The sequence below is a fragment of the Cervus canadensis genome, chromosome 14 (assembly GCF_019320065.1).
Source record: "Cervus canadensis isolate Bull #8, Minnesota chromosome 14, ASM1932006v1, whole genome shotgun sequence".
Taxonomy (NCBI): Eukaryota; Metazoa; Chordata; class Mammalia; order Artiodactyla; family Cervidae; genus Cervus; species Cervus canadensis.
Genome location: NC_057399.1, coordinates 20,325,309 through 20,343,095, shown reverse-complemented (window position 1 = coordinate 20,343,095; position 17,787 = coordinate 20,325,309). Strand labels below are relative to the sequence as shown.

Sequence of the window (17,787 nt, the reverse complement as noted above, 5' to 3'; positions counted from 1 at the left end):
TGAACAAGGAGCTTCCTTTCCTTGTTCTAGGTCTTGCACATAATGCCTTTCAAGAAGAGTCCTAAATAAAATTAAAGCAAGATATTCCAAGATTATTGGAGGAGGAGGAGGAGGAATATCCCCAGGCAAGATCTACCTCCCCCCAGGGATATCTCACTAGTGACTCCCCATTGTCGGGATGGCTGGCCTGCTTGTTGCTACTTCACCCAGCAATGCTCTGGCACAGGGGTGGGGGGCAGGAGAGTCCAGAGCAGTCCTCTCAGAATGTCCCAACATCTAGAAGAGAAAAGGCCAGATCTCCATAAAAGAGACAGGTGGGTTGACTTGAAACCTGTGTGTGCTGCCGAGTGGCTAATTTATGTTCCACTTACCTGGCACTGTCATCTTCTGCTCTGTGTGGACATATCTATGCGAACACCCCTGTCCCGAGGGCATCTAACCCCATCAAGTCCAAAGCCCAAGACGGTGAGCCTCAGAGAGTCAGTGGGTCCCAGCCCTTCTCTTTGTGTTCATGCGTCTCCCCTGAGCAATGACCCCCTTTGATTAGAATGAAGGACGCTAGGCAAACTTCCTGTTACAGGGAAACCCACCCACTCACAGCACCTCAGCTTTACCCCACAGCCCCGACAGGAACCCGTGGGTAGGGAACTGACTGTATTCAGTTAGCTCCTTCATTTATTTCAATGCATATGTGTTGAATGAATTAAGTGATATGAAGATAAGTAACCTGTTCTGGACTCCAGGAGTTAAAAAATCAATGGAATAAAAAACAGACACAATATTCCTTTCGCTACAAAGGAGATTGTGCGGACATTTAAAGTTGACACAATGCTACCTGCAATGAGGGCAGGAGGGGGGTTTTCTACTTTGCATAGCACTGAGGATTGTTCCATAGCTTTAGTTTTTGGTAAAGAACCCACCTGCCAAAGCAGGAGACATAAGACACATGGGTCCGATCCCTGGGTCAGGAAGATCCCCTGGAGGAGGGCATGGCAACCCAACCCAGTATTCTTGCCTAGAAAATCCCATGGATAGAGGAGCCTGGTGGTCTACAATCCATGGGGTCGCAAAGAGTCAGACACGACTTGGCACGTGTGCACACACACTCACACACGAATGTAATGAGTTTTTAAAAATACTAAATTTTTTAGTAAGTAAATCTCATGATGCCGAAAGTTCAGCTTCTCTGTACACTGTTGCCTAATGGAATCTTGGAGACAGAATTTTGGGTGATGTAGAAAAGGATCGCTTTATTACTTTTCCAGGCAGAGGGGGACACAGTGGGCTAACCGCCCTCAAAACCGTTATGTCCCAACTTGGGGAGGATAGTGAGAAGTTTTGTATTACCTGTTCAAAGACAGTGTGATCAGCTTGCAGGCATTTTTCTGATGGGTTGGTGGTGAGGTAAGTCAGCATCATCAACCTTCGGGTCTAATGGCTCTGGGGTCTACATACTCCTGGGCAGTATACCATGTTTGAGTATTTGTGGAACAGTTCAAAGATATTGTGTGTGTATTTGTTGATGAGGAAAAGGGACCTTTCCCCAGGGCTGCTCTTGGTTGTTTCTCCCTGGTCTTAACAACGGCTTGAATCTGCCCAGTGGAACTCAGGGAAGGTCATGGAGGCTGAATGGAGGCTGTTCCCTATAATCAAAGAACTGGAGGACACAGAAAGGCCTTGTGTTCAGGAGACCCACGGGGCCCTATAGGCATCTCTCATCATGGAAAACAAACAAACAAACCCAATGGTCACATCTAATTTTAACACAATATAAAGACCTCCGGAAATTTTTTTTCCTTTGGTTATAAAACCTATTTTTAAAATTAGAAAAGACAGCACTTCCCGCGGTTCCTGCCTCCCAGGAAGGGGGTATAAAATTCTGAAGACCCCACTCAAGGGCTCAGTCCCTAAGCGGTTCTCCCAACTAAGAACCCAAGTCAACCTAAGGAAAGAGAAAGAGGAAGCGCGCAGAGTTCAGCACTTCCACCAGACAACGAAATGCCCAGAGGGCGCGCTGACCTGGGCCAGAAGGCCCTAGGCAGCAGAGGTCTGCGAGGCAGGGATGCGCTGGGCGGGGCCTAGAGGGGCGGGCCCAGGGGCGTGGTGCACGGGCGCGAGGGTGGGCGGCCCCAGGCCCCGCCGCGAGGTCCTCCGGCGCCACGAGCTCAGTCAGCCTAGCGCGGAGCAGCGCCGGGCGAGAGCGGACCCGCGCTGCCCGGCACCCTCCAGCGTCTTCCGGGCCAGGCGCTCGCTGCAGGTAACCAACGCCCCACCAGGTCTCCTGCTCGTTTGCCTGGCTGCAGGGGAGGAAATGGGAAGGATAGGCGGGAAGGAGGAAGCCGCCACTTAGCCAGGGCCCGGCTGCAGCGAGTGGGGTCAGCTCCTTCGGGAAAGAGGACGCGGAGCCGGAGCAGGAGAAAGAGGATGCGCGGTGGGAATCCACTTCCAGCTTGTGCGTCCGGGACCGGGGGTGGTGCAGAGCGCCCTGCCTCGACCCAACTCTTCCGTCCGGTTCGGGGAGCCTGGGGCTGGGACTTTGGTGCCCAGTATCACCTGGAAGGCACTTATTTCTGCTGTCTTTCCCCCTGGTTCACGTAGCGAGTAGTAGCTTAGGAATCGGGAGTTGGCGGCTGCGGGCGTGAAGAGGCCGGGAGCGAACAGTTGGTGGTGCCTTGGGGGCCAGAGGCTTTAACTTCGCTTAATCCTAAACGTGGCGCTGCGGAGAGGTATCTACTACCCCCATTTTACTGATAAAGAAAGAAGCCTGCGCCGGGATGTTAAATGGCTCACCCTAGGGGCTAACCACTGGAAAAGAGACGCTGCTCTAGGGGCACCGAAGCCCTCACGCGTCTCCCCACCTTCCTGTTTGCTCTGCACGCTTCACGCCACGTCTAGAAAACGCGCGCTGCTGGCTGCTGGCTCTGTAGTGAAACAGGTGATTGTTCTTGAACGCATTCTATTCCCTTCCTAGGTTTCTTTCTGGTGTTGTGTTGTTAGCGCCCAATTTCTGATTCAGATGTTTCCAGTTTTTGTTGATTAGCTTTTTAAGGTGGAAGAAGCTCTCCCTCACAGCTCTTTTCCCTTCTGCCTTGCAGCTCTGTTCCTGGATGCCGAGCAAAACACAGGCATCCCAGCCTGCTACACACTTCTCATCTTTCTCGGTGGATGATAGATCGCCCTTGCATCCAGGCTGGGCCTTGCGGGCTGCCCGGTTGGAGGTGAGTCTTGTAGTCACCTGGCATCCTCCACACTCGTTGGCTTTGCTATTTCGTTCTAGGGGGAAGAGAGTCTTCATTTTACAAGTAGTAGGACAAGAGGCAAATTGAGGGGATGTACAGTGTTCAGAGAAAATGTGGTGCCTGGAGATGAGAACAAGACCACAGCTTTTTGTGGTCTGCATTTGGTGAGGGCCAGGTGAGCATCCAGCCAGACACTTACTTGTAAGCTTCTCTGGGCATCCTGCCCGCCCTCGCCCACCGCCCCCCCCCCCAACCTTTTTAGAGCTGTTCTGAAGGGCAGATTTGTTTTACGGAGGGGAGGAAGAGGGCTGAATGGTTTTTAAAGATCAGTGTAAATTACCTGCTAGGAGCTCAGGCAGTTCCAACCCCACTGCCCCAGATTAAGGAAAATGGCTTTCTGCTGTGGCTTAATCATTAAGCCTTCACGGCTTTTAGCCGGCCTTCAAGGTGGTCCTTCAGGGAAACTTTGGAGTTCTCAGAAATGGCTGACTGTTCCATGTTTAAAAATAAGGTAACACGTGATGAATTTACTTTTACAGAGTTTTATTGGTAGATAAAAGAAGTTGATTTTTTTTTTTTTTCCCTTCCATCTCATGGTGAGGGTTGGAAGGTTCCAGTTAGGTCCTCTGCCTTTCCTTCAGCCTGACGTTGGAAAGTAACTTCTCAGCCTTGGTCCTAAACATGTACTGGATTTCATTCTTCATTAAATATAGTTCATCCTCGATTAATTATAGGACAGCTTCCAGTCACTAGTTACTGCTTATTTTTTACTCTTTGGTCATGTTGGGTCTTCGTTGCTGCAGGGACTTCCTCCCGTTGGCGCCGGCAGGCTTCTCTTTAGTTGCAGTGTGTGGGCTTCTCATTTCGGTGGGTTCTCGCTGGGGAGCATTTGCTTCAGTGGTTGCGGCACGTGGGATCTTCCTGCACCAGGAGGCCAACCCGTGTCCCCTGCATTGGCAGACGGATTCCTAGCCACTGGGCCACCGGAGAAGTCCTCTAGTTCTTTTCCATTTGCAATTTTGTTGCTTAACACTAAAGAACTGTTTTTCTTGAGAACTATGAACTATCTCCTGGTGGGCTACAGCCCAAATTGTCGAATCAGACATGAGTTAGTGACTGAGCACAAGCAGGATTGACTATATACAAAATGAAATTTAGGGACTTCCCTGCTGGCCCGGTGGTTATGACTCTGTGAGCTTCCATTGCAGGGGCCACCGGTTCAATCCCTGGTATGGAAGCAAAGATCGCCACATGTTGCTTGGTTTGGCCAGAAAAAAAAAATACACTACAGATCTACAGGAACTAAATAGGTAATGTATGGGGCGAGCTAAATGGACTGTAATTGGTTCCAGGTGACCTGTAGAGGCCCTGCCAACACCTGGGCAGGTAGCGGCCATTCTCTCCCTCTAACTGTACAGGAATTCTAGCCCGGTGTGACCAGAGCTTCCCTACCCAATAATTGAACAAACTTTATTAAAAAAAAAAAAAAAAAGTAAACAGTGATTTTAAATATTGGCTTTTTTTCTTTCGTGAAACACAAGAGGTCAAATTTGGTTTATTCATCGTGTTTTCAAATCTCTTATAAACTGCTACACCTGGTGATCACATTCTCAAGTGAATGAAAAATTCTGACCTTTGATATATATGTTGTACATTTTTCTGGAATGAGGTGGCAGGAAACAAATTAATACTATTGAAAGTGATCTCAGTCTCAATTTCTGTTTTCTGTGACGTGTAGATTAGGTCACCTGCAGTCTCTTTATGGGCCAGCCACGGAATTGTGTCACTGTTTATTTATAGTTCTAATTCAAGCTGTCAGCTGCCTTACTCCTTGTCTTAAAAGGGAGTTCCCAAATGACTGTTCTTATAAATCTGGTGTTTCTCCTGGGGTCTGTCTGTATTTTTAACCACACTGGCTTTGACACAGGAGACATGGTGTAAGGTTGTCATATGTCCTGGTTGCCTGTATGTGGCAAATACATGTATGCTTAGACCAGAGTTCCTTCACTGGCACTTCTGACATTTTGGGCCAGATAATTTCCTGTTGGGATTGTCCTGTGTACTGTAAGCTGTGTATCAGTGTTCCTGGCTCAACCCACTGGATGCCACTGGTCCCCTCCGTCTAGTTATAACAACCAAAAATGTCTCCAGACATTGTTAGATGTCCCCTGGGGAGCATAGTTACCTAGTTGACAAAAAAAAATGAGTGAATATTTAAAATGCTTTAGACATTTATTAACTAAACTGTATACTGAACATAATTAACTTTAAACTCGTAATGACTAGAGAAGCTATCTAACACTTTAAATATTTTTATAATAAAGATGACTAAATCAGTGTTCTTTCTGAATGGCCAATGTATATCTTGCCAGACTTTGTCTCCAAAGAAATTTTAAGTGTTTGATGTGTCTGTCAAATTTCTAAAGTTTAAAATGTGGAAGCTAAAAGGGAATCCTACAGTTTTCATTTTTCTTATTTTAATTGCTTGATGTCTTTCAATTGTTTTTTAAGCTGATGAAGTATCAATGGACCATGGTTGTTGATTTGAAAAAATCAACAGTCTCTCACATGAGAATGTCATACAAAATTCTAAGCAAAAATTTAATAATGAGACTTGGTATAATTTATGTTTAGAGTAGAATTTAGTTTTAAAAGAAATTAAATTTTTTTGCCTAAAATCAATAACTAGGAAAACTGTGTTTCTGTAGTCTGAGAAATACTAATTTTATGGAAGAGAATTATTAAGTAATATATGATTTTACTTACCAGAAGAAAATAATGTCCTGCAAGTATAATCCTCGTGTATAATCCTGCAAATATAATATAGACCTTAGGGAGGTTAAAAACATTGTCTTGGTTATAAAAGATGCATCCTTAGCTAGGGACTGGCTATTCATTGGGCCCCTTGCAGAAATCAGACTAATTTGTAAGGCTTTAGGCTGGCTACAGAGCTTGTGGGGCCCCTTCTTTAAACATGAATTTTAAGATGGTAACAGACAACTGAGCATTAAGCAGAGCATAGGTCCTGTGTGACTGCACACAGGAAACTGGTCCTAGAAGCTTAAAAGAGGATTATAATCACAAATACAAATCCAGAACCATTAAGCACCCAGAATTTCTGATTCATTGATTGTACTAGTATTTCCAATCAGGAGTCTATGTGTACTTGATAATCAGTGCAGTAAATTTACTAAGAACTTCCTCCCGTGATGAATTTTCCTTTTGCTAAAGAGGGAGCCGGATTGTTTGGGAGGGTCCTGTGAACTTGAAAGACCTGTTTACTCATTGAACCACTATTTACTGAGCACCTGTTTCTAGGCATTGTCAGCTCTGGCCTACAGCTGTGAATGGGATAGAAATTCTCTACCTTTACGAACCATTTAGTCTAGTGTCTCAAGGACAGGGGGACAGACAAGCACATAGTCACATAGGCAATTACAGTCATAAGTGGTACTTCAGAAAAGCACAAGTGTCTGGAGGCCGTTTCACCTGGAGACCTAACCCAGATTAAGGGAGGGGATTTCTCAGGATAGGTCTTGCTGAAAAGAAGTACTTAAAATGGGGCCTTAAAAATGAGTAGAAGTGAAGTGAATTAGGGTTTAGTGTTCCAGGTTGAAATGGGTGAGACCAAAGAAGGAATGTAGCTTGGGATGAGACCTCTTGGGTCATCTTTTGGACTTTGCACTTGTAATGAAAAGGTAGTGGGAACTCATTGAAAACTTTTAAATGAGAGATAAGATGATTAGGTTTGGGTTTTAAAAATGATCATCCTCATTGCTGTGAGGCCCTATTGGCATACATGGTGTCTGTGCAAACCAGAAAAAGACTCCCTTCTGGGTGGACCAACTAGAAAAGATGTACTGCTTGTCCCACTAGGTCAGCCCAGAGGCAGTCCCCTGAGCCAGTCACTTTGTGTGGGCACAGCCTGTCCACACGCTGGGGAGGGGGAGAATGGGGTGTGGCCCGATAGTGCAAAGGCTTTTGCAGTCACCCAGGGGTAAACAGGGGAGTAGATGGGGGACGGATGGAGAGGTGAGAGAGATACTGAGTTTGTAGTTAGAAATCAGTAAGAAGGTAGTTACTGTTTGGGTATAGTTGTTGGAGAGAAGCTATCAAAGATGATTTAAGAGTTTGGCATAAATACCTGAGTGGAATAGGATGGTGAAACCATTTTCAGTTGAAGGGGACTAGGGGAGGAGTGGGTTTGGCACAGGTTGGGGAGGGAAGGTAATTCCACTTGAGTCTGTTTGCTTTTGAGGCATTCCAGGTGGAGTCAGGGAGGCAGAGGGAACTCCTGAAAGAGATCTGGGATGGAAATACATATTTTGGGGCCATTGCAAATAAGTAGTCCTTGCATATCCCTCGTGGCTCAGACGTTAAAGAATCTGCCTGCAATGCGGGAGACCTGGGTTCGATCCCTCGGTTGAGAAGATCCCCTGGTGGAGGGCATGGCAGCCCACTCCAGTATTCTTGCCTGGAGAATCCCGTGGACAGAGGAACCTGCTGGGCTACAGTCCATGGGGTCGCAAAGAGTCGGACACAACTGAGCGACTTAAGCGCGGCACACACCATATGAAAAAGATCTCCAGAACACCCCTAGCTCAGTTCCTAAGAGGAAGAGATGCTTTAAAAAGATCACCCAAAGAGGGGTGTAGAATGAGATGGGGAGGGGGCTGGCTTTGGAAAGTTTGATCATTGTACTCGGAGGAAGAGGAGAAGCTGGTTAAGACTGAGAAGCCAGGTACACGTACAAGGTAGGCAGGAATTGGGGGGGGGGGGCGGTCTGTGGCCTGCCTTTGTTTGTTTTTTCAAACTGAGATTGAAGAGACTTGAACATATTCTAATGCTGATGGAAAGTTTCTGGTACAGAGGGAGAGGCTAAAGATATGCGAGTGAGAAACAAATGCTAGGGCCAGGCTTCAGAGAAGGTGAACACTGGTTTTGAGAACACAGGTGGGGAAATTGGGCTTTAATAGAAAGTGGGAGGGAGAAGATGGATGAAGTAGTCTCAGATTTGGGGACCAAAATTGTGAGGACTTTTTCTCTGAAGGAGGTGGCAAAACCATTTGCCAAGGTGGGTGTGTTCGTGTATAAAGTCAGATATTTCGTCAACACAGTATTTATTGAGCATTTTCTAGTACCAGACATTGTGGTAGGCTTCCTGGGAAGTATTAGGAATGATGTTGATTGGCATTAGTGTTGGCCCTTGTGATATAATAAAAAATATATATTTGGTGTTTGTCTCTGGTTCCTGATACAGCTTCTAGAACCCTTGGCATGTCCAGAGAGATAGGGATGGTAAAAACATCTTTTGTTATTCACAGTGGGGCACCTTTCCACTCCTGATTTTTTGCTAATGTATGCCTTAGGTGAGGGTGGGAAGGGATCCTAGGTAGCCTCAGGATGGGACTGGTCACCAGAATCAGTTCAGTCGCTCAGTTATGTCCAACTCTTTGTGACCCCATGGGCTGCAGCATGCCAGGCTTCCCTGTCCATGACCAATTTCCAGAGCTTGTTCATGTCCATTGAGTCAGTGATGCCATCCAACCATCTCACCCTCTGTCATCCTCTTCTGCCTTCAATCTTTCCCAGCATCAGGGTCTTTTCCACTGAGTCCGTTCTTTGCATCAGGTGGCCAAAGTATTGGAGTTTCAGCTTCAGCATCAGTCCTTCCAATGAATATTCAGGACTGATTTCCTTTTGGATGGACTGGTTGGATCTCCTTTCAGTCCAAGGGACTCTCAAGAGTCTTCTCCAACACTACAGTTCAAAAGCATCACTTCTTTCTTTATAGTACTCAGCTTTCTTTATAGTCCAACTCTCACTTCCATACAGGACTACTGGAAAAACTGTAACTTTGACTAAATGGACCTTTGTTGGCAAAGTAATGTCTCTTTTTAATATGCTGTCTAGGTTGGTCATAGTTTTTCTTCCAAGGAGCAAGTGTCTTAATTTCATGGCTGCGGTCATCATCTGCAGTGATTTTGGAGTCCCCCAAAATAAAGTCTGCCACTGTTTCCATTGTTTCCCCATCTGTTTGCCATGAAGTGATGGGACCGGATGCCATGATCTTAGTTTTTTGAATGTTGAGTTTTAAGCCAGCTTTTTTACTCTTCTCTTTCACCTTCATCAAGAGGCTCTTTAGTTCCTCTTCACTTTCTGCCATAACTGTGGTATCATCTGCATATCTGAGGTTATTGATAAATTTCTCCCTGCAATCTTGATTCCAGCTTGTGCTTCATCCAGCCTGGCATTTAGCATGATGTACTCTGCACATAAGTTAAATAAGCAGGGTGACAATATACAGCCTTGACATACTCCTTTTCCTATTTGGAACCAGTCCATTGTGCCATGTCTGGTTCTAAGTGTTGCTTCTTGACCTGCATATAGGTTTTGCAGGAGGCAGGTCAGGTGGTCTGGTATTCCCATCTCTTTCAGAATTTTCCACAGTTTATTGTGATCCACACAGTCAAAGGCTTTAGCGTAATCAATAAAGTAGAAGTTAGATGTTTTTCTGGAATTCTCTTGCTTTTTCTGTGATCCAGCAGATGTTGGCAACTTGATCTTTGTCTCTTCTGCCTTTTCTAAATCCAGCTGGAACATCTGGAAGTTGATGGTTCACGTATTGTTGAAGCCTGGCTTGGAGAATTTTGAGCATTACTTTGCTAGCATGTGACATGAGTGCAATTTTGTGGTAGTTTGAACATTCTTTGGCATTGCCTTTCTTTGGGAGTGGAATGAAAACTGACCTTTCCAGTCCTGTGGCCACTGCTGAGTTTTCCAAATTTGTTGGCATAAGGAATGTAGCACTCTCACAGCATCATCTTTCAGGATTTGAAGTAGCTCAACTGCAATTCCATCACTTCCACTAGCTTTGTTCATAGTGATGCTTCCTAAGGCCCACTTGACTTCACGTTCCAGGATGTCTGGCTCTAGGTGAGTGATCACACCATTGTAGTATTCTGGGTCATGAAGATCTTTTTTGTATAGTTCTGTATATTCTTGCCACTTAATATCTTCTGCTTCTGTTAGGTCCATAGTATTTCTGACCTTTATTGAGCCCATCTTTGCATGAAATGTTCCCTTGGTATCTCTAATTTTCTTGAAGACATCTCTAGTTTTTCCCATTCTGTTGTTTTCCTCTGTTTCTTCCTTTGATCACTGAGGAAGGCTTTCTTAATTCTCCTTGCTATTCTTTGAAACTCTGCATTCAAATGGGTAGACCTTTCTTTTTCTCCTTTGCCTTTCACTTATTTTCTCAGCTGTTCGTAAAGCCGCCTCAGACAACCATTTTGCCTTTTTGCATTTTTCTTTCTTGGGGATGGTCTTGATTACTGCCTCCTGTACAATGTCATGAACCTCAGACCATAGTTCCTCAGGCACTCTGTTTATCAGATCTAGTTCCTTGAATCTATTTGTCACTTCCACTGTATCATCAAGGGTCACCAGAAAGACCAAGTAATTAGAAGGTTGGGACTTTTCAGCCCTATAGGCTGACCTCTGGGAAGGGAAAGGGTACTAGGGATTGAGTTACACAGACACTGGAAGAAGCTGCTGGGAGACCTTCTGGGTTGATAGGCACATCAAGATACTAATAGAGGCAGCCTGTCCAGAGAAGAAGCCAGGAAGCTTGCCGACCCTCCCCCATACCTTACCCTCTGTATCTCTTCCATTTGACTGCTCCTAAGTCGTATTCTTTCTAATAAACTGTAGTAGTAAGTAGAATGTTTTCTGGAATCTTAGCTGTGCAAGCAAATTTTCATACCTTGGAATTCATGAGAAGCCTTGAATTCACAGAACCGCCAAATTTATAATCTCCCTGGGCACCCCATTTGCAGCTGATGCCTGCAGAGGGCATTCTTGTGGGACTAAGCCCTTAATATGTGGGATCTGGGCTAACTTCAGCTAGTTTATGACAGAACTGAAATGAATATTTTGGTACCCAGTTGGTATCAGAATTGGCTGGTGTCTGGAGGAAAAAAAACCCCACATTTGGTGTCAGAAGTGTTGTAAAAACAGCTCAGCCCCATATACCTGAAATAGCCTCTCACTATCTTTTCTTGAAATCACCTTTGGCCTTGTAGTTGATGACTGAAGGCATCACGTGAGAGCTTGCTTTTGATGAACATCAAGGCCCCTGCATGGGGGCGGGGAAGGGTGTTCCCTAGCTCCTTTGCCAGTTTGCAGGTACATGTCCAGGTTCTTGGTGTTGAGTGTACAATAGGAACGCCTGGCACTCAGGTCACACTCCTCACTGATTCCATCGAGTCTCTCGGGTAAGGGAATTGGTATTCTTTGAAAGCTCCCAGTGGTTCTAATGTGTGTGCAGCCAAGGCTGAGAGCCGCTCACTGGGATACCAGACCAGTTAAGGCCATTTGCCCCATTGAGCTGCAGCCCACTGCCTGGAATTTGTGTATGAACAATTAGGTTCAGACCCTCATGAATGAAATAGGTTAGCGTCCAAAGAAGGAGGCGAATGACAATTCTATGAGATGTTGAAGGAACCTTCTATTTATAAATTTGCAAACATTTAAGAAAGAAGTCAAGCTGTATTATGTCAACTGTCTTGTCAGTGGTGCCTTCTAGATTTGGTATCTTGTTTGGGAAGTGTGATTTTCTCAGGAGGAAGGGGTGAGGAATCCTCACCTGACCCCTCAGCGTATTGGGAAGTGTTGCAGTTTGCCAGTGACCATATCATGAAGTTATGAGGTTTTATAAACACAAAGGCTTTTAAATCATGGCACCTCTCAAACAGTGAATGGAGACTTACCTGTGAGTGGGTTACAGGTATCCTGAGATTCACTCTCTCTCATCCGTCTCCCTTCAGCCAGGGGGCTGAAGTTGAGCAGTCACCTTCTTGGATATGTGTCCAAAAAGCATCGCAGCTTCAGATGGCAGATGCTTGATTATCCGTTGTAATGCTCTGGGCAGGGGGTGTGACCAGCTTTCCACCACTTATCCTCCCTGGTTCTCTTGCAGGCACACATCTAAGAGTAGTTGAGTTTCCCGGTGTCTGCATTTTTCTTTAGCAAAAAACAAGGTTTCCACATTGCCGCTTCCCAGCTGTGCTGTGCCTGTCAGTGGTTGGGGTTGTCTTCCCAGGTGACTCAGTGGTAAAGAACCTGCCTGCAATGCAGGAGCCGCAGGAGACTCCATCCCCGGGTCGAAAAGATCCCCTGGACCAGGAAATGGCAACCCACTCCAGTATTCCTGCCTGGAGAATCCCATGGACGGAGGAGCCTAGTGGGTTGCAGTCCATAGAGTCAGAGGGGGATGTGACTGAGCACGTGCGCGCACACACACACACCCTCACATATTAGTAGTTGTTACTTTGAGAGCAGGACACAGGACACACACACACACACATACCCCCTCACGCATCAGAAGTTGTTACTTTGAGAGCAGGAACAATCCAAAGATACACGTGAAAGTTCACACAAGGAGAGGGAGAGGGACCACATTTCAAAAGTAATTTATGCTACAGAGGCATTTGGAAATAATCATTTGGAAATGTTTGCAGTGACTGTGAACATGTTGCCAAGAAATACGCTAGATTTATGAGTCATGGAAACTTTGGAGGAAAGTGGATACATGTATGACCGAGTCCCTTTGCCGTCCACCTGACACTATCACAGAGTTGTTAATTGGCTATAATATAAAATAAAAAGTTTTTAAAAAACCAAAACTCTCCCCCTCCACAAAGAAAAAGCTTGGAAGCAAAATTGTCTACCTGTTAAAGTGTTTTAGGTGAACAGTGTCAGTAAGTTTTGAGTCTATTTGTTGAATTTAAAAAACTGTCATACCTCACTCATTAGCAAGAGCAATTGATTGAAACTTACCAGTTGAATCTCATCAAGGAGCTTTGTATAACTGGTGGATCAACAGAGAAGTATCAAGATTTAGGAAGGAGAGCTAAGAGTGTTCTGTTTTTCCAGTATATCTGTCCTTGTCACCCTCAACGGCCATTAAAGCAAAATGTTTCAGGACACTGAGCTTGGAAGCAGTCATTCAAGCACTTGATGGCAAAGTAATTAACTGGGGTTTTCAAAGATAATGAAGCATACTTAATTTATTGCTTCCATTAAAAATATTAGTTACAAATTTGTAGTGAGCAAGAAGTTTTTTGCCTTAAGTAATTAAGCTGAACTGAACTGAATTAAGCTAATAGGTTTTATTTCCTCTGTTTCATCTTTTTATTTTGTAATGCACATCATTTAAAGATACATATGTACAGTAGTACTTGTAATTTTGAAAGAAATATGCATATATTGAATGTACTCAAAGCTTTTACTCTTAGTTGTCTGTAGTAAAAATTTTGCAAGCTTATTATTAAAAACTTTGAGCCAAACTGCTGTCTTCCCCACCCCCTGCCCCACAGTAACCTGAAAACTTGCTTCCTTGTAAACTTTAATCTAAAACTGCCTCTTCCCCATGCTCCTGTAGTTCATTCAGTGGAAAATGAAATTGTTATAAGAGTAAAAATAAATATTCACACTCTGGAAAGTATTGAATACTGTCTTGTTTCTCTTGAAATGTGTATGTAAACCTCCTTTCAACAAGCCAGTTTGAACACTTTAAGATACAAACACAAAAAGCCATGGAATTTCCAAAAATCTTGTCATCAGTTCTTTGCTCTGGGACAAGTAAATGCTTTCAGTCATGTGGCTGTCATCCTTTTATCCACTAACCATGGTCAGTTGTCCATGAACTGTTGTCCGTGAACCCACACAAGCCAGTTTGGGTAGTTGTGGCAAGCAGAGATCGGTGGAGGGCTGCAGTTCTTCAGGCAGGTGAAGGTTAAAAAGCCAGGGTCAGGTTAGCTGTCCTGTCTTGGGGCTCTGATTGCCCCTCCCAGGAAACTTTGTCTTGAGGCACAGGGAATCAGACATTCCAGCAGGAGTCAGCTGACTGTTACATTCAGCTGACAAACGTGTTGGAGTCAAGGAATCACGAATTTTGTGGAATCAGCAGCTGGACTTGGGAATGCGCCCTAGGCACCATCCCAGACGACTTGACTTGCCAGGCTTATGTGTCCTTTTGGTGTAAGCATAGGACATGCCTCTAGAATATCCCTAATCCATCCATATAGATGGAGCACCCTGATCTCATCTGGTTAAGATTGGTTAAGATTCCAAGTTCTGGTTGCAGAGGGCACAGGTTCTAGCCCCAGTGGGGGAACTAAGATGGGGCACACTGCCCAGCCTGGCCAAACAAAAAGCCAAGATTTTCAAACACATGCACAAATCAAATGAATATCCATGAAATGAAGCAGGGCCCTGGGTGGCCCTCCCAAAGACAAAGCCTTTCTGTGCCCCTTGCAGAAACCAGTACTCAAGAAACCGGGCACCCCACTTGGAGAGTTGGAGAACTCAGGATTATTATGCCAGCAGGCCCAGAGGAGTTAACACTCCAAGCTCTGAGCCCTGAACAGAGTTTTTCTACATGGACAGGCATGATTAAGCAGGTTTGTGGGTTTTCAGGGGCTGGACGATTGCAAAGAGCAGGACAAGGGTGAGTGAAGTAAGCTCCATTTCCTAGTACTGTGAGTCCCCACTTTCTGAGACCTACGTGATCCAGACTTTGCAAGGAGCAAGCTGAGTTACAGAGGCAAAAGGAGCAGGAGGTTATGTAAAATTTTAACTTTTCCTCTTCATTCCCCTCTCTTGATGCTCCTATTACGCACTGTAGAAAGCATCATCTCATGTTTTGGTAGGACATTCAGAGCTTCCCATCGTTTAGGGGGCTATATTGAGCTATTAGCATTTGTAACTTTATGGATTTAATCCAAGAGGTCATGAACTGGGTAATTGCATTGAGAATACAGGGGCCAAACAAGAGCGCCACAAAGAGCGTGAAGAAAGGACCTGTTAAAGGGAGAAGCCACATGCCAGCTCCAGATACTGTTCCAATTGCCCCAGGAATGAGCTAGTTTCTCTCTCCTTTTTATGATTTGTTCCCTTAGCTGTTGGGCCATGTCCCTGACTATTTCTGATTGGTTTACATAAAAACATTTTTCATTCAAGAAGAGGCAGAGTCCTCTCTTTTCAGCTGTCAGTAGGTCTAGCTCTCTCCTATTCTGTAAAACCACCTCCGCCAGGTGGTCTAGTTGGTCCTGTAATGAAGAGCAGTAATAATACTGATCAGGGATAGAGGCCAGGGTTGACAATGAAAATCCATTGATACTTTGATAGCTGGATCCTCAAGCTTCCGCTATGCGTTGACCAGTCAGCTGCTGCAGTGTGGCTGGAACAAGGCTGAAGAACCCTCAAGCCGCTGTGCGTTGACTAGTCAGCTTCCGGAGTGACTACAGGGCTCAGCGTCCTTCGTGGGTGAGGGCTGTTGTCTTTGGAACCAGACCTTGAGGTTTGTGGGGTCCCGAACTGCTTTCCAGGTGTCATCACAGGAAGTCACTGCCTTCTTGACTCTGGTGTGGTGGATCCAAAGGATGACACCTATAACTTAACAGCAGTAGAGGTTGCCAGGATGACCCTGTGAGGGCCTGTCCAGACTGGCTGAAGTGTTTGTTTTGTTTTTAATCTAACTCATACCTCTTCTCCTGGCTGACAGAGATGAACCCAACTGCCCAAAGGAATGGGTGTCCTTTCTGTTCTTTCTGATATGGCGGAAGACTTTCCCAGGGCCTGGAGGTGTCGGGACATCTCCAGGTCAGCTAGTTGTTGGTGGTCTCCCTTGAGCTTTTCTATCACTGGGGGTGGTCTCCCATGTAAGATCTCAAAGGGAGAGTAGCCTGAGGACCTCGGGGTGCATTTGCGGAGGGAGATGAGTCCACAGAATGATAAGGCAGCTTGTTTCAGCATTGTCTGGGTGTTGGCTGGGGGATATTTTTGTTGTACTACTACTTGGAGAAACAAGCTTAAGAAAGTTAAAGATATATGGCCCAAAGATTAATAGAAGTAGGAAAGCTGTGGTGGGGCTATCCAGGAGAACCAGGTCCAGACATTGGTTCATGACATTGGTGTTTCTCTAGGTATGAGAAGATGCAAGAATTTGGACTCATAAAAAGTCTCTCCCTGAAAATATTTGACTATCTGAAGGCCTGTTTTTCTGGGTTTTTCCCAGAGCACAGAGCGCCTTTTTTTTTTTTTTTTTTTGTTTTTTTTTTTTTTTTTTGTCTCTACCCTGAACTCCTTTCAAGGGGGTGTTGAAGGTCAGCATCTTGTAGTGGTCATGATTTAATCTTTGTAGAGATAGCTGGCAAGGGTCAACTTCCAGTCAGCAGGGCCCCTTCATAGCCACATATTTGACCACGTTTTGGGGGCATTTCATGGTCATTGTGTCCCACGGTGCTGGGAACGCTCATCCCCAGGTCTAACAAAGATTCCATTGACAGGCCACTCAATGTGCTGTCACTAGACCAGGCCTTGTAAGTAGCAAAAGTCTCTGAACCATACTTGTCTTACTAGCCTTTTGGTCCAGGAAAATATTTCCTCTTGTTGCTTCTTCTCATATCTAGAGTTACATTATTACAATTACTGCTCTCATATGGAACTGCATATCAGCATTTTATCACAGGCTCAATCACACATTTGGAACCATAAGAAATAATCTTCTGAAAGAAGCTACATAGAAAATAATATAGCTAGCAGTTATTAGTAAGGTCACAAAGAAGAATTTAAGTCAAGAACTTTCATTGGGTGTAGCCTGGTATACCCCAGGTCATCTGACTCTGTTAAATGATTATAGGCAAGTGTTAATCTCCTGGTTGTACATCATGGAGCATCTGACCTTTATCCAAAGATTGGTTACTGAGATAAGCTTTAGAAACAATCTTAGAGTGTCCTTTTTAATAACTTAATTAAACCTTTTAGCAATATAACATAACAAGGAACTATCTCAGAAGTGAGTCTTAGTAAGCGTAGACCTTAATTAACAAAACTAGAACTTAATATTCAGTGAAATATAATTTTTTTTTTTTTGAGAACTCATTGTGAGGACCTTAACACTGTAGCCAGGGAAGGCTTTAACCCATCAAATAAAAATGAGGTCTGTCAGGGAACTGGGAAGAGCCAAGCGGCTGTCTTGGATTTCCCATAGCCCTGGCTCTTTGATTTTTAGCTGTTGTTTATCCATTTTTAATTTCCTGATTTAGGGGCAGACTATTGCCATGTTTTAAGGATATCAGGATAGCAAAAGTCTTACTGTGAGGGGTTATTTTTTTGTGGAAGCAGAATGAACTTTGTCTACATGTACCATAATCTCAAATAATTTTATTTACCAAAGTAACAAAAAGATTTTAAAAACAAATATAAATCACTTAAAGGCAAAGAAATTCTTAATATGTTGTCAAAAGCTGCATTCTAAGTAAACTTTTTTCTCTAAACAGAGAGAGGACCAAATTCCAGTCTGGTACCAGCTTACTGTTAATAACAAAATTTATCTGTTTAATCTTAGAAAGTCTTTTCCATATATCTTGAAGAACTAGCAGTATTCTTTTAAAGGCATGAGAGTAAAACCGTAGAAGGCATGTTTAAAATCTGATTCTATTGTAATTGGCAAAGAAACCTGGTCATTCTTGTGATATGTAAC

At 44.5% G+C, this 17,787-nt stretch overlaps 1 protein-coding gene across 8 annotated transcripts in view; it reads left to right on the top strand.

The window, feature by feature from the left end:
• Nucleotides 1-2,119: 2,119 nt before the first annotated feature.
• Nucleotides 2,120-17,787, top strand: part of GCNT1 (glucosaminyl (N-acetyl) transferase 1) — a 51,126-nt gene continuing 35,458 nt past the window's right edge. For 3 of the 8 annotated variants that reach the window (XM_043486582.1, XM_043486581.1, XM_043486585.1), the window contains exons 1-4: nucleotides 2,150-2,257; nucleotides 2,599-2,935; nucleotides 3,096-3,218; nucleotides 4,448-4,549. The gene's annotated coding sequence lies outside the window, so the exon portion shown is untranslated. Of the gene's footprint in view, nucleotides 2,258-2,598; nucleotides 2,936-3,095; nucleotides 3,219-3,268; nucleotides 3,415-4,447; nucleotides 4,550-17,787 lie in introns of those variants that run through there. The other 5 variants (XM_043486579.1, XM_043486584.1, XM_043486588.1 and 2 more) reach the window with 3 other exon arrangements.